Genomic DNA, 15,095 nt, shown 5'->3' with positions numbered 1-15,095 from the left:
TAGGCAGCAGTGATGGGCAGTGATGAGGCGACACTGATAGGCAGCATTGATGAGGTGGAACTGATGAGGCTGGCACTGGTGGGCACTAAGGAGGAGGCACTGATGATGCTGCACTGATAGGTGGCACTGATAGGTGGCATTGATGGGCACTGATAGGCAGCACAGAAGAGCACTAATAGGCGTCATGGATGGGCACTAATTGGCAGCACTGATTGGCACTGATAGGCAGCACTGATGGGCACTGTTAGGGCAGCATGATCAGTGCCCTGATTATCAGTGTAGATGTCCACTTTTACACTTTCCGGTTACCGGCTCTCCTCTCCTGACAGCGTGAGGAAAGGAATGCTGATAACCGTAAAATGTGTTTACATCGCGATTAGCTGTGATTGGACACAGCTTATTACGTGATTGCCGATCACAGAGCGTGCCGGGTGCGCCACAAGGGGGGGGCGGTTCGGCTATAGCATGGTTGGAAAGTGGTTAATGAGGTTGAATTAGCCAAAATGCACTACAGAAAAAAAGTAGAGGCAGGTGTTTTACTACAAGAATCAAGTGACCACAGAGTAAAGTTGAGAATTAAAAGAAAAGAATTAAGTTGACACAGCAGAGTAAAACTGCCCACCAGCAGGGCAATTTGAAAAAGCAAGCTTAGGCCCAAATTCACTAGTGACAAAGAGCAAAAATTTTGAGGATATCGTAATTTAAAGCTGGACAATAGTAGAGCAGTTTTAATCTGGGATACTAGGTCTAAGTGTGGGGGGGGGGGGCTATGAGTGTGACTGATATAATGTGGGGTGGTCAAGGTACACACTGTTCTTGCACATAGCTCCTAACAGTGAATGCTCCACTTTGAGCACCCTGAACTTAAAAAAGATCCTATCAACATAAAAAGACAAAAAAACAAAAGGTACCACTGATTCAGGTGAGTAAAAAGAGTTCAGAAAGGGTATAAAGAAAAAGTGTTTAGTAGGAAGAAGGGAAAGGTTTGTAGTTTAGCCCTTGAGATGGGCCAACAGCTGAGTTTATTGTAGAGAGGTATGGAGTGGAGAGGGCACAAACATTGAGGGGTCACTGGAAATGGGTGGTGGAGACCGGTCACAATGAAAAAAGTAAGTCATGGGTGCTGTAGGGGAGGACTTTGAAAATGGGGTGACAGCAAAGGGCTTCTATGCATAAACACATTTTGGGTCCAAATTCAACTTATGGCAGTTCTGTCAGCAGCCCCCGACCCTCTCCTGGTAGCTGAGCATAGGAATACAGCTGTGTTCAGGAGTAGCCACTGATATGTTGGCTGTATAAATGTCACCTTTACATAGCACCCATGTGGCCCACTGTCAACGCTATCCATAGTTGCATGGCAAGGTCCGATGGGAAAGCCTCAAGCTGCTGATAAGTATGATATAAATTTTCTTAGAAGGGTTGGTTAATGTTAAAATGTGTAGGTGATGTGTGGAGGGACGAGGTGTGAAGCGGTTAAGGCTTTTAGCATGAATTAGGTCAATTTAACAACATTGATAAGCTTATTTACATGAAGCAGATAACATTTATAGCTATATCTAAAAACTATAAATAGACTATACAGCAGATTCCCTTAAATTGCATCATTCTTTTCCTGCAGGCTGAAGTTTTTTTTTGGGATAAAACAAGCTTTATTTTCTCTTTAGAGAATTCAAATCAGTATACAAATCAAATCATTTTTTACAAAACTTTATTAGGTAGATACACAGATCCACTATATTGACAACTTTATTTCCTGGGGCTGTGAGCCCCCAGTGTGCTGTGAATCATATTCCCTTGCTTACAGACTGGATAACCCTGCCAAAAAAAAAAAAAAAAAACGCCCTAAAGTCTTTTGATACATTTATCTCTATACAATTGTACGTGGCTTTCATCTCAATTCTGTTTGACGTTAACATCTCACTGTGTGTATTCTGCCAATACTTCCTGGTAAAGTGAAGTTTATATCTCACGCTCAGATGTGACTTCTGATTACATTGCAGCAAATATTAGGATTAATGGCAAATAAAGGTCACTTTCATTTGCTGAATGGAGTATGCTGCTGTGAAGTTATAACTTCTGTAACACACAGGAAAACATTTTTTTGGCAGTAAAATACATTGAATTGTGCATTCTTGTCAGAAATGAAATGAAATTCATACAGAAGTTACATTATACCACATCTTCTCATATATCCGTTGTGCAGAATCCCACTGTTTAACCACCTCAATACAGGCACTTTCCCCCCTTCCTGCCCAAGCCAATTTTCAGCTTTCAGGGCTGTCGCTGTTTGACAATTGTGTGGTAATGCTACACTGTACCCAAACAATTTTTTTATCATTTTGTTCCCACAAATAGAGCTTTCTTTTGGTGGTATTTGATCACCTCTGCGTTTTTTTATTTTTTGCTAAAAAAATAAAAAAAAGACCGAAAATTTTGAAAAAAATAAATTTTTCTTCGTTTCTGTTATAAAATTTTGTAAATAAGTACATTTTCTCCTTGACTGATGGGCACTGATAAGGTGGCACTGATATGCAGCACTGATGGGCACTCATAGGCAGGACAGATGGGCACTGAAAGGCTGCACTTATGGGTGGCACTGATGCGCACTGATGCGGCACTGATGGGCACTGATAGGTGGGCACTGATGGGCATGGATGGGCACTGATTGGCACTGATTGACACTTATTGATGGCACTGATGGGCATCAATGATTAGGAGGCACTGGCAGGTATTGCTGGTGGACGCTGATTGGCATCATGTGTGGGCACACATTGCCACCCGTGGCCACCAGGGATGCCATCCCTGGTCGTCATCAGTGATGGCCATCCCTGGTGGTCCTGGTGGGCAACCGTGGGGGGGCTGTGCTGATAAACAATCAGCACAGACCCCCCCCCCGTCAGGAGAGTGGTTCTCCTCTACTCGGGTCTGTCAGACATGAGTGAGGAAGAGCCAAATAATGGCTCTTCCTGATTACATCATGATCAGCCGTTATTGGACACGGCTGATCACGTGGTAAAGAGTCTCCCTCAGAGACTCTTTACCTAGATTGGATTTGCGGTGTGTCACCCGGGGGTGCGCAGCGGCTTGTTTTCCTGAACATGTCATATGTCATCTGGTCAGGATAACACAACCACTTTGCCTCTGTCATTTTGCTATATGGCGGGCGGCAAGTGGTTAAAGCAAATCTAAACTAAAAAAAAAACACAAATGTATTATACTGCAGTTAATGTGGTGGCTACATTAGTTTTCTTGTTTTAGGCTATTTCCCTATTTATTTATACCTGGTGATCCTGCCAGTAACAGACTTCTTTGTTTAGGGTGACAACACCTACTCACTCTACTGTATCTATGGAGGAGCTTTGTTACTTTAGACTGCTTGCTCCTGACTTGGACTACAACTCCTTCCCTCCTCCTCAACTTCATAACATAGAGTAGAGGTGTTCTATAGTTCACAAAGATAACCCTGGCAGGGCTGAAAAGACTTCTTTGGATAACAGTTAAAAAGGTCTCTCTCCAATTAAGCCTCTGGAATCTCAGTTTATTCAGCCATACATGGCAAAAGACATAACTGCAGGCCACTCTTCAGTAATGCATTTCACCCAGATGGGCTTAAAGCAGGGGTGTTGCTAGGTCTGCAAAAGATCTGGGGCTAGAGCCAATAGCAGCGGTCCCCAACCTTACCTTTTTTGCATGCCCGTGGGGGACACACACCGGTGGTAAGCAAGTGGTTCAACTCACCATAATGCAGAATCAGTGGGAGCCCTGGGCATGTCACTTGCCACATCTCCTCCCACCAGATGCAGAGTGTCACTTGCCACCGTCTCCTGTCACCAGATGCAGCTTGTTACTTGTCACCGTCACCTGCCACTAGATGTGGATTATCACTTGCCATGTCACCTGCCACCAGATGTGGATTGTCACTTGCCACTGTCACCTGGCACCAGATGTGGATTGTCACTTGCCACGTCACCTGCCACAATTTGCAGATTGTCACTTGCCACATCACCTGCCACCACTTGCAGATTATCACTTGCCATGTCACCTTCCACCATTTGCAGATTGTCACTTGCCACGTCACCTGCCACCACTTGCAGATTGGCATGTTATCTGCCACCATTTGCAGATTGTCACTTGCCATGTCACCTGCCACTAGATGTGGGTTGTCACTTGCCACATCACCTGGCACCAGATGTGCATTGTCACTTGCCAACTGATGTGGATTGTAACTTGCCATTCCAGCCAGTGCCACCAAATGCATTGTTGCTGCATAGGTGGCAGGCTGGCAGCACTTTTCCATTTAGTGGGGGCAGGAGAGCAGTGATGCAGGGCAAGCAGTGAGAGATGATGTCATCTCGCTGCTCCCTGCCGCACCCCCGACATTGAAGCAAGGGGGTCTGGCTGCAGAGTGGAGCTCCACTGATGACAGGAAGCACGTGACCTCCACTCCACCGTGCTGTGATGGCGGAAGAGGACTGATGTGTGGCGGGCAGTGAAAGATGATGTCATCTCTCTGCACCTTGCTCCCACATTGAAGCGGCTGTGAAGAGCACTAATGTGGAGCAGTCGGAGAGAGATGATGTCATCTCTGCTCGTCCGCCCACTCTCTTCTCTCCTCTCCTCCGCCTCTCTGGTTAGGCAGGGACTCTGCGGCAAGAGACTCGGGGCTATGGGCCCCAGATTCGGGGTTATAGCCCCAATAGCCACCCCCTAGTGACTCCTTTGGCTTAAAGTGGTTCTTTATTACATTAATGCATTAAATACTTATACTTACCTGAGCCCAATCTCGATCAAGCGCTGTGCACAAGAGCAACGGCTCTCCCGGCTTTGTCCCTCCTCACTGGGCAGATTGATAGTAGCAGGAGCCATTGGCTTCTGCCCTATCAAGGATCGCAGGAACATTTTTTTTCCAATGTCACCAATGACATCAAAAACATAGGGACATTTTTCCTTCCAATGACACCACAGGCCTAGGGGCATCTTTTCTTTTTAGTGACACCACTGATGCAGGGACATTACTTCTTTCCAGTGACACCACCAACATGGGAATTTTTTTGTCACGCTGATGCTGTGGCAATTTTTTCTACATCACTATTAGCCCCATATTTTACTGTGGGATAAAATGTGTACCGCCAATAAAACTCATATGTTACATATGTAGCGGTGCAGTGTGCTGCATGTGTCTCTATTACCCAACCATACCCCCTATTCTACCACCCAGTGGAGATGCAGTTTGGCCTCTGTGCCCTGGTTACTGGATTACCTTGTCCCGCCACTGCTGAGTGGTACTAACATTTAGGGCAGTATGTGCCCAGGGAGGGGTGACACCATCCCGAGGGTGATGAAAGCATGCTCCCTTTGGCAGTTTTTTTTCTTCAGCTTGGACACACCTCAAGTACCGCGGCCATGACTGCCATGTGTTCTTATTCTCCTCCTCTGTCTCTCACTCCTGTCCAAGGCTGTCTCGATCTGCTCTCCACCCGGGCGGCTGCACACTGTCCTCTACTCTCCAGCTGTCGCCAGGGTGTTCTGTGTACCTGAGCCACCCAAGCTGGTGTGGTGACGAGCAGGTGGTGTTGGCTTAAGATGGGGGTGAGATGTCCTCCGCTTCCCGAGGTGAGGTGTTGTGAGGGGGGGGGGGCTTGCTGATAAGGTTGGTTTATGCTGCTGATCACAGCTATACCATATGGGGAGTGGTTTGTAATGGAGGTCTGTACTAATGGGGGGGTGGTTTGTTCTGGGGGATTGTACTAATGGAGGGGGGTGGTTTGTTCTGGGGGGGTCTGTACTAATGGAGGGGGGTGGTTTGTTCTGGGGGGGTCTGTACTAATCGAGAGGGGTTTGTTCTGGGGGGTCTGTACTAATGGAGGGGGGGTGGTTTGTTCTGGGGGTCTGTACTAATGGAGGGGGGTGGTTTGTTATGGGGGTGTGTACTAATGGAGGGGGTGGTTTATTCTGGGGGGGTCTGTACTAATGGAGGGGGGTGGTTTGTTCTGGGTGGGGTCTGTACTAATGGAGGGGGGTGGTTTGTTCTGGGTGGGGTCTGTACTAATGGAGGGGGGGTTTCTGGGGGCACTGTACTAATGGAGGGGGTTGGCTTATTCTGGGGGGTCTCTACTAATGGAAGGGGGTGGTTTGTTCTGGGGGTGTCTGTACTAATGGAGAAGGTGGTTTGTTCTGGGGGGTCTGTACTAATGGAGGGGGGGGTTTCTGGGGGGTCTGTACTAATGGAGGGGGGTGGTTTGTTCTGGGGGATTGTACTAATGATGGGGGGTGGTTTGTTCTGAGGGATCTGTACTAATGGAGGGGAGTGGTTTGTTCTGGGGGGGTCTGTACTAATGGAGGGGGATTTGTTCTGGGGGTCTGTACTAATGGAGGGGTGTGGTTTGTTCTGAGGGTCTGTACTAATGGAGGGGGGGTGGTTTGTTCTGGGGGTCTGTACTAATGGAGGGGGTGGTTTATTCTGGGGGGTCTGTACTAATGGAGGGGGGTGGTTTGTTCTGGGGGGGTCTGTACTAATGGAGGGGGGTATTTTGTTCTGGGGGGTCTGTACTAATGGAGGGGGTGGTTTGTTCTGGGTGGGGTCTGTACTAATGGAGGGGGGTGGTTTGTTCTGGGGGGTCTGTATGGGGGAGTGGTTTGTTCTGGGGGGTCTGTACTAATGGAGGGGGGTTTTCTGGGGGGTCTGTACTAATGGAGGGGGGTGGCTTATTCTGGGTAGTCTCTACTAATGGAAGGGGGTGGTTTGTTCTGGGGGTGTCTGTACTAATGGAGAAGGTGGTTTGTTCTGGGGGTCTGTACTAATGGAGCGGGGTGGTTTGTTCTGGGGGTCTGTACTAATGGAGTGGGGTGGTTTGTTCTGGGGGTCTGTACTAATGGGGGGGTGGTTTGTTCTAGGGGTCTGTACTAATGGAGGGGGGTGGTTTGTTCTGGGTGGGGTCTGTACTAATGGAGGGAAGGGTTTCTGGGGGCTCTGTACTAATGGAGGGGGTTGGCTTATTCTGGGGGGTCTCTACTAATGGAAGGGGGTGGTTTGTTCTGGGGGTGTCTGTACTAATGGAGAAGGTGGTTTGTTCTGGGGGGTCTGTACTAATGGAGGAGGTGGTTTGTTCTGGGGGGTCTGTACTAATAGAGGAGGTGGTTTGTTCTGGGGGGGTCTGTACTAATGGAGGGGGGTGGTTTGTTCTGAGGGATCTGTACTAATGGAGGGGGTGGTTTGTTCTGGGGGGGTCTGTACTAATGGAGGGGGGTTTGTTCTGGGGGTCTGTACTAATGGAGGGGGGTGGTTTGTTCTGGGGGTCTGTACTAATGGGGGGGTGGTTTGTTCTGGGGGTCTGTACTAATGGAGGGGGGTGGTTTATTCTGGGGGGGTCTGTACTAATGGAGGGGGGTGGTTTGTTCTGGGGGGGGGTCTGTACTAATGGAGGGGGATATTTTGTTCTGGGGGGGTCTGTACTAATGGAGGGGGTGGTTTGTTGTGGGTGGGGTCTGTACTAATGGAGGGGGGTGGTTTGTTCTGGGGGGTCTGTATGGGGGAGTGGTTTGTTCTGGGGGGGTCTGTACTAATGGAGGGGGGGGTTTCTGGGGGGTCTGTACTAATGGAGGGGGGTGGCTTATTCTGGGGGGTCTCTACTAATGGAAGGGGGTGGTTTGTTCTGTGGGTGTCTGTACTAATGGAGAAGGTGGTTTGTTCTGGGGGGTCTGTACTAATGGAGCGGGGTGGTTTGTTCTGGGGGGTCTGTACCAATGGTGGGGGGTCTATACTGAGGGATCGGGAGGTCTATACTGAGGGAGGGGAGTTCTATACTGAGGGAGGGGAGGTCTATACTGAGGGATGGGGTCTGTATCGAGGGGGGTGGTCTATACTGATGGAGGGGATTTATACTTCGTAGAGGGTCTGCACTGACAGAGGAGTGTCAATACTTAGTGGAGGGTGGTCTATACTTAGTGGAGGGGGGTCTGCACTGGGGGGAACTATAGTTGGTGGAAGGGGGGGTGACACCATGTTTTATTGCACCATGTGACACCAACCCTAGTGACACCACTGACTGGACACATATGGCTCTAAATGTTTGTATCACTCAGTACACTGTCCAGCTGCAACAACTTTCTGTCTCTCACAGAGTTTTACAGGCAGTCAGCAGTGGGGCTGGACTGAGCACCTGTGCCTTCCGCCTGTACAAATCTCATGTCCCATGGTCTATTATAGTTAACTTTCCTAAGGAAATGTTTGTGTTTCTTCATGTAATACTTGAACCATAATGCTCTCTTATGCTAATAGATTTCAGCTTCTCCCATTTTACTTTTGATCAAGAATAATGACTTCAATTTTTACATGTCTTCCAAGAAATGTATAAAGTGCTGTAAATGTGACGTCTGTTAATGCCCTGGTAGCACAGTCCTGGGGACTTCGTAAAATCATTCTGCAAAGATGTTTTATGTTGAACTCCAGGAATTATTTGTATTGCATACTTACAGCCGTGGCCAAACATTTAGAGAATGGCACAAATATTAATTTTCACAAAGTCTGCTGCCTCAGTTTTTATGATGGCAAATTTGCATATACTCCAGAATATTATGAAGAGCGATCAGATGAATTTCAATTAACTGCAAAGTCCCTCTTTGCTACGCAAATTAACTTAATCCAATAAAAAAAATTCCACTGCATTTGTAAAGAAGGCTTTAGGTGGCAAAGAAAGTTCAGCAAGCGCCAGGTCCATCTTCTACAGAACGGGGCACCAGCAGTGCAGAGCTTGCTCAGGAATGGCAGCAAACAGGTGTGAGTGCATCTGCATGCACAGTGAGGCAAAGAATTTTGGAGGATGGCCTGGTGTCAAGAAGGGCAGCAAAGAGGCCACTTCTCTCCAGGAAAACCATCAGGGACAGACTGATATTCTGCAAAAGGTATAGGGTTTGACTGCTAAGGACCGGGGTAAAGTAATTTTCTCTGATGAATCCACTTTCTGATTTTTTGGGGCACCCAGAAAAAACCTTGATCGGAGAAGAAAAGGTGAGGCCTGCCATTAGTCCTGTGTCATGCCAACAGTAAAGCATCATGAGACCATTCATGTGAGGGGTTGCTTCTCAGTCAAGGGAGTGGGCTTACTCACAATTTTGTCTAAGAACACAGCCAGGAATAAAGAATGGTAAAAAAACATCCTCCGAGGGCAACTTCTCCCAACCATCCAAGAACAATTTGGTGACGAACAATGCCTTTTCCAGCATGATGGAGCACCTTGCCATAAGGCAAAAGTGATAATTAAGTGGCTTGGGGAACAACACATCTAAATTTTGGATTCATGGCCAGGAAACTCCCCAGACCTTAATCCTATTGAGAACTTGCGGTCAGTCCCCAAGAGATGGATGAACAAACCCCCCCCCACACACACACACACACAAATTCGGACAAATTCCAAGCATTGATTATGCAAGGATGGGCTGCCATCAGTCAGGATGTGACCCAGAAATTGACTGAACGCATGCCAAGGTAAATTGCAGAGGTCTTGAAAAAGAAGGGTTAACACTGCAAATATTGACTCTTTGCACACACGTAATGTAATTGTCAATAAAAGACTTTGACACTTATGAAATGCTTGTAATTATACTTCAGTATACCATAGTAACATCTGAAAAAAAAGACCTAAACACAAGAAGCAGCAGACTTTGTGAAAATTAATATTTGTGTCATTCTCAAAACTTTTGGCCACAGCTGTACATTGGTCCAGCCTGGCTCAATGTGAATATTCATACCTGATAGGCCATTGGGGAAGCTGCTTGGTGCAACTACACTCATCTACAATCTTCCAAGTATTATTCAGGTTCTATGTGAGTGATTCCCCCACTGCACACTGACCACAGTAGGTCGCTCACTCACTTGGGATGGACACTATTCAAAGAATGAAAAGAAAGAAGGGTGCAAACGCCTCGTACATTACCTTCAACACTATACCAATTTAATAAAGCACCAAAAAAATACTCACAAACAAGAGAAGAAATATAAGCCCATCAAATCACAACTCCAGTATGGTGGATACCTAGTATCTGTAGTTGGAAACTGATGCGTTTCGGGAGACAACTCCCTTCCTCAGAGCTGCGCCCTTCTTTTTTTTCATTGTTGAATTCTGGAGTTTCTCTGCTCAAGGAGAGCAGCATCGCCTGAAATATTGCCACACTATCGGATGTGAGACTGAGTGAGCGCTGAGGTGTGACTGTGATATAAAGGAACCATACAAGAATGCCTTGTATTTTTTTAATTGAATGCAAGGCATTCTTTGATTGGATGAGGTGCAGATTATGACTTCACTGCCCCTACTGCACCTCATTCAGCCAGAGATCTCCCTGTATTTATTGAAAGGTATTTTGTGAATGGTAGAGTTGCCAAGTGAGTGACCCCCTGTGGCCAGGGTGCAGGAGGGAAGTTGCTGCATAGACGGTGTATATATAAATACTGCGCTGTCAAAAAAACTGAAAAAAAAGAAGCTAACATTAACAAGTGATCTAACCTGTGATATAAACCAAAAGGAATGCATGCAGCGCTAAGACAAAGGAAATTTAAACATAAATATGTTTTATACAGTATCTAGAGGTACACATAATATTATATGTATGAGAGAAAAAAATCTGGAGACAGAAATTTCCAAAACATCCACATAGGATGTGTACCTAAAAGACTATCTGTATAGGTGAGTCCATATATCTGAACTGAATATGTGTATATTAATAGTCCACGAGTTAGCGTGAGTAATCATACATATAAAAGTCCATAGGGCAATACGCAATTGTTATACACCTAAAGTGTAGAAAATAGTGGTCAAATGTTGATAGTAGATCCACCACCGTAATTGAAAATGTGGGGGGGCTTACCAGAGACAGTGGACACAGATGGGTATACACTCACTGTGTCGATAAAGCTGATATAATTGTAGATCTCTGTAGATGGGATAGGAGTAGTAGAGATGCTTGTAGAGATTGTACACGATAAAGGCAAGTCCAATCAAGTATCACCAGCGTGTAAGGAAAAAACATAAAAGTACATAGCATAATACTGCGTGGATGGTCTTGAGGCAAATGCTAGTACAAATAGTTGCATATACACAAATCCATGAGTAGACCAATAAGGATGGAAGATTTTAAACACCCAAAAGTGTAAATAGCAAAATGTTTGAGTGGTAATAGTAGGTCCACCACCATAGGTAAAAGTGGGGGGCTTACCAGAACCAATGGACACGGATGGGTATACACCCACTGTGTCTATAGGGCTTGTATATCTGTAGATTCCCGGAGACAGGATGAGGGTAGCCAAGGTACTTGTAAGGAGTATATATGGTGAAGGCAAATCACGTATCCACCGCATAAAAAGAAAAGGTATAGAGACACATAGCGTAATACTGTATAAAAAAAGCTATGAAGCGTATTTATTAAGGTAAAACACTCACATTTGTGAAGATAAAATACAGCGCTGAAGGAGAGTAAAAATGGCAGTGTGGTGGTGTCAGCAAGCGTTCCCGACGTGTTTCGTCCTAGGGGACATCATCTGGGGTGTGAGTGTTTTACCTTAATAAATACGCTTCATAGCTTTTTCTAACTCGTGGACTATTAATATACACATATTCAGTTCAGATATATGGACTCACCTATACAGATAGTCTTTTAGGTACACATCCTATGTGGATGTTTTGGAAATTTCTGTCTCCAGATTTTTTTTCTCTCATTCATATAATATTATGTGTACCTCTAGATACTGTATAACACATATTTATGTTTAAATTTCCTTTGTCTTAGCGCTACATTCATTCCTTTTGTTTTAAGTTGCTTGCATAGAACATGAGCAAGACCTGTAAGATTTGGCCCATTACTGCAGGTAGTAGCGCTGGCTAGTACAGTGATTTTCAGCTTACTCATCGGCCCATCAAGTACAGGATATGCATACTTACATTATGTCAAGCTGGGCCAATACATGCAAAGCAAACCATTCCTGGAGTTCAGCTTTAATACATTTTTACAGAGAGCGAAATACTGCTTACTGTCAATATTTTGGTCTAGCTAAATCTTTTATTAATGAAGAAAGAGCATGTAGAGGTTATATAAGGCTCCAGGAACGGAGAATGGAATATGATATACCCATTATAGAATTCATAAAATAGGAATTCCATTCTAGAACAAGATTTTACATCAGGGGAATAATGTAAAGATCGGCATATAAAGATAAAGGATATGTTTTACAGAAGAAAGAATTCTTAAAAATGTAAGATGTTCCCCATTGTTAGTGAGTCAATGTCACCTTTCCAGTTCAATACACAAAAATAAATGAGAATTGTACAAAAGGTGAAACTTCCAATAAATATGATTAAAATAATTATACAATAGATCATATTTTTACCCAGGTATCAGTGGACACAAATTAGACAATGTCCTAACCATGATCTTATTGGACAACAGCTATATGTTTCTCTAATCTCTACAAGACAAAGTGAAATTCAAGTAAAGGGTATATATGAAATAATCATATTACTGGGCCTATGTAGGTAACATATAACAGCACTCCCCAGGGACTGATAAGGGCTAACATTATTGCTAGAGATATGTGTTTTTTTTTCATTAGTTCGAGTGTGATTACTCTTTACACAATTGTTCACACCTGTCAGTCATTGGGTATACATCCTTTTATCCTTGTCATTACAATGACATATTAGGCTTGATTTACTAAAGGCAAATAGACTGTGCACCATGCAAGGGCATTTTCTCCAGAGATTAGTAAGTGAGGGGAAGCTCTGCAGACTTCTGTTGTGGAAAATTTTATATTAATGTATTGTCATAAGAGTCTCCCAGTGTCTGTTCAATCGCAGCCCGCTCTAAAGAGCTGACTGGGGTAGACTGACGCTGATTGAGACCTGTTAGGTAGTGGAAAACTTCCTGGTGTTTGGAGAGAGGTGTTTGCGGAGAGAGCACATGTCCGCCAGCAAAGGGCCCCTGTGCAATGCACAGAACGATCATCTGGTGGGGATGCGTTCACTCTGCAAAGACATTATCGGTTTAGCGGTGGTTTGCTCTTGTCACCCCTGGTATGCCTGATCAACATGTTTGGGGTGACATGACATACACCTGCAGATAATATCCCATGCACAAGGATCTTTAGTCATTGTAATTTAGTATATTGTATCATGTCCTGTAGTAATTGGTGGTTGTTTTGTGTTCTGTTGTTAAATACTTATATGGTCACTTACATCCTGTGAGGTCATATCCTGTGAGGCTGAGGTCATTTCCTGTGAAGGAAGCGATTGGCTGTTGGGGCCAGGGCTTCCTGTTTGTGATTGCTTTTGTGGTCTTTTGAATAAAGGAGGCAGACTGAGAGCTGTGGGGGCAGTCTTGCTGACATGAGAATGTAAGAAGCATGTGTGTGTCTATTTGTGAGCATGAGGCACACACCAGAGGATGAGCTACGGCAGAAGGAAAGACATATGATCAAAAGGTGAGATGCATTTATATCATTAGACGAAATTGTTATTATTATTAGAAACAGGAGATTTGGCTGTGTGCTCCGTGTGCAGCCAAATTTCACTGTCACTTCCATTATCCAATTATGTGCAAACACAAATGCTGTTTTGTTTTTTGTTTTTCATTTTCCTTGCATGTGAGTGGAGCTTCACATGATTTACTAAGCTCAGGAGTAAATGCCCTTGCACACCGCACAGTCTATTTGCCTTGAGTAAATCCACCCCATTGTAACAAAATCCCAGAAAAGAGAAGAAGGGCTATAAAAAAGGCATTGCGGTATTGTGAAGGTATCGCAAACTGCAGAAAAATTACATAGAATTTGTTTATTCTGAGAGAATTTTAAATTTCAGTACACTTCAGCAAGCTGCAGCTTATGCTGTGTAAAAAAGCAAATAACAAACAATAAATCTCTTTTTCTTAGGTCACGTGTACACTTTCTGTTTGTTCCTGGGAATTTACTCACACGTGCTATCTGTCAGAACTGTTATATATATTTCATCATTTAAAATTTTGGTCTATAGGAGATTTCTAACCAAGATAGAGACATGGCCCTATCAATGTTTAACAGATTTCAAACAGGTCAAGAGACAGTGTCAGCTTAATTTTAAATATACCAATGGGCAGAAACTGAACCAATTCAGTCTATAAACAAGCTTGCTTACAGAACACATTCTCTGGACAATAGAGTTTCCGTTAGCTATACACACCTGAGATTCAGAAGGATCTTTTTGATTTCCATTGGGCTGGGTTCACAAGTTTCCCTGCATCCAATTCACATGACAGAAGACTGTGACCGGCTCTCAATGGAGCCGGCTCACACATCTCCAGGGCGGCTGCAGAGCGGATTGCACAGGGGTCCTGTGTGTCTTTGGCTCTGTTTCAGGTCTAAATTCAGGCAAAAATTCGGGCCTGGAACAGAGAACAGGGCCCCCCTGCTGTGAGCATATTAAGTGTGAACCCAGGCTTAGACTGGGTTATCTTTACAAACCAACAAACCTTTTTTGACCAGATGGACAAGAAAAAGAAGTCCTTGTCTAGTGCATTGTGTAACTTGTGGACCAAACAATTAACATCCTGGTTATCCAGTGACTCACCATTGTCTCAGCTTTAAGAAAGACAAACACAGCTGCTCTGTTGCAAGTGTATTCTTATTTAGGTGCTATTGATTATATTCACTTGATATGCAATTGAAAAGCTTCTGTGAACTTTGTGAATATGTGTAAAATCATTCCATCCAAATAAAGTGCTAATGCTACTCGAAAATCTTTACAAAATGAACATATATAAATCATGTATCATCCATAAAAAATAATGAATGAATAAAGTGGCAGGTGTGATAATTAATCAACAATCTTCAGTATGAACCTTATATCAAAAATTTTTTTTTATTAAATCCAAGGTGCAGTAAAGTGACAAATTGTGAAAATAAGAACTATTATCGTATTCAAGTCCTAAAGTTGATAAACGGTCAGTCTGGAAAAAAGTGACTTGTGCCTTTTTTCTCCATGCTTTCTATAAATATTTTAGTGCAAGTCAGTGCAAGTGCTTCACTCCATGCTCTCCTATGTTAATGCACTCACAAGAGGGCTCTCCCCTCTAGGGGG

The sequence above is a fragment of the Aquarana catesbeiana genome, linkage group LG02 (genome assembly GCF_042186555.1).
Source record: "Aquarana catesbeiana isolate 2022-GZ linkage group LG02, ASM4218655v1, whole genome shotgun sequence".
Classification (NCBI taxonomy): domain Eukaryota; kingdom Metazoa; phylum Chordata; class Amphibia; order Anura; family Ranidae; genus Aquarana; species Aquarana catesbeiana.
Note: the sequence above shows the minus strand (reverse complement) of the source record.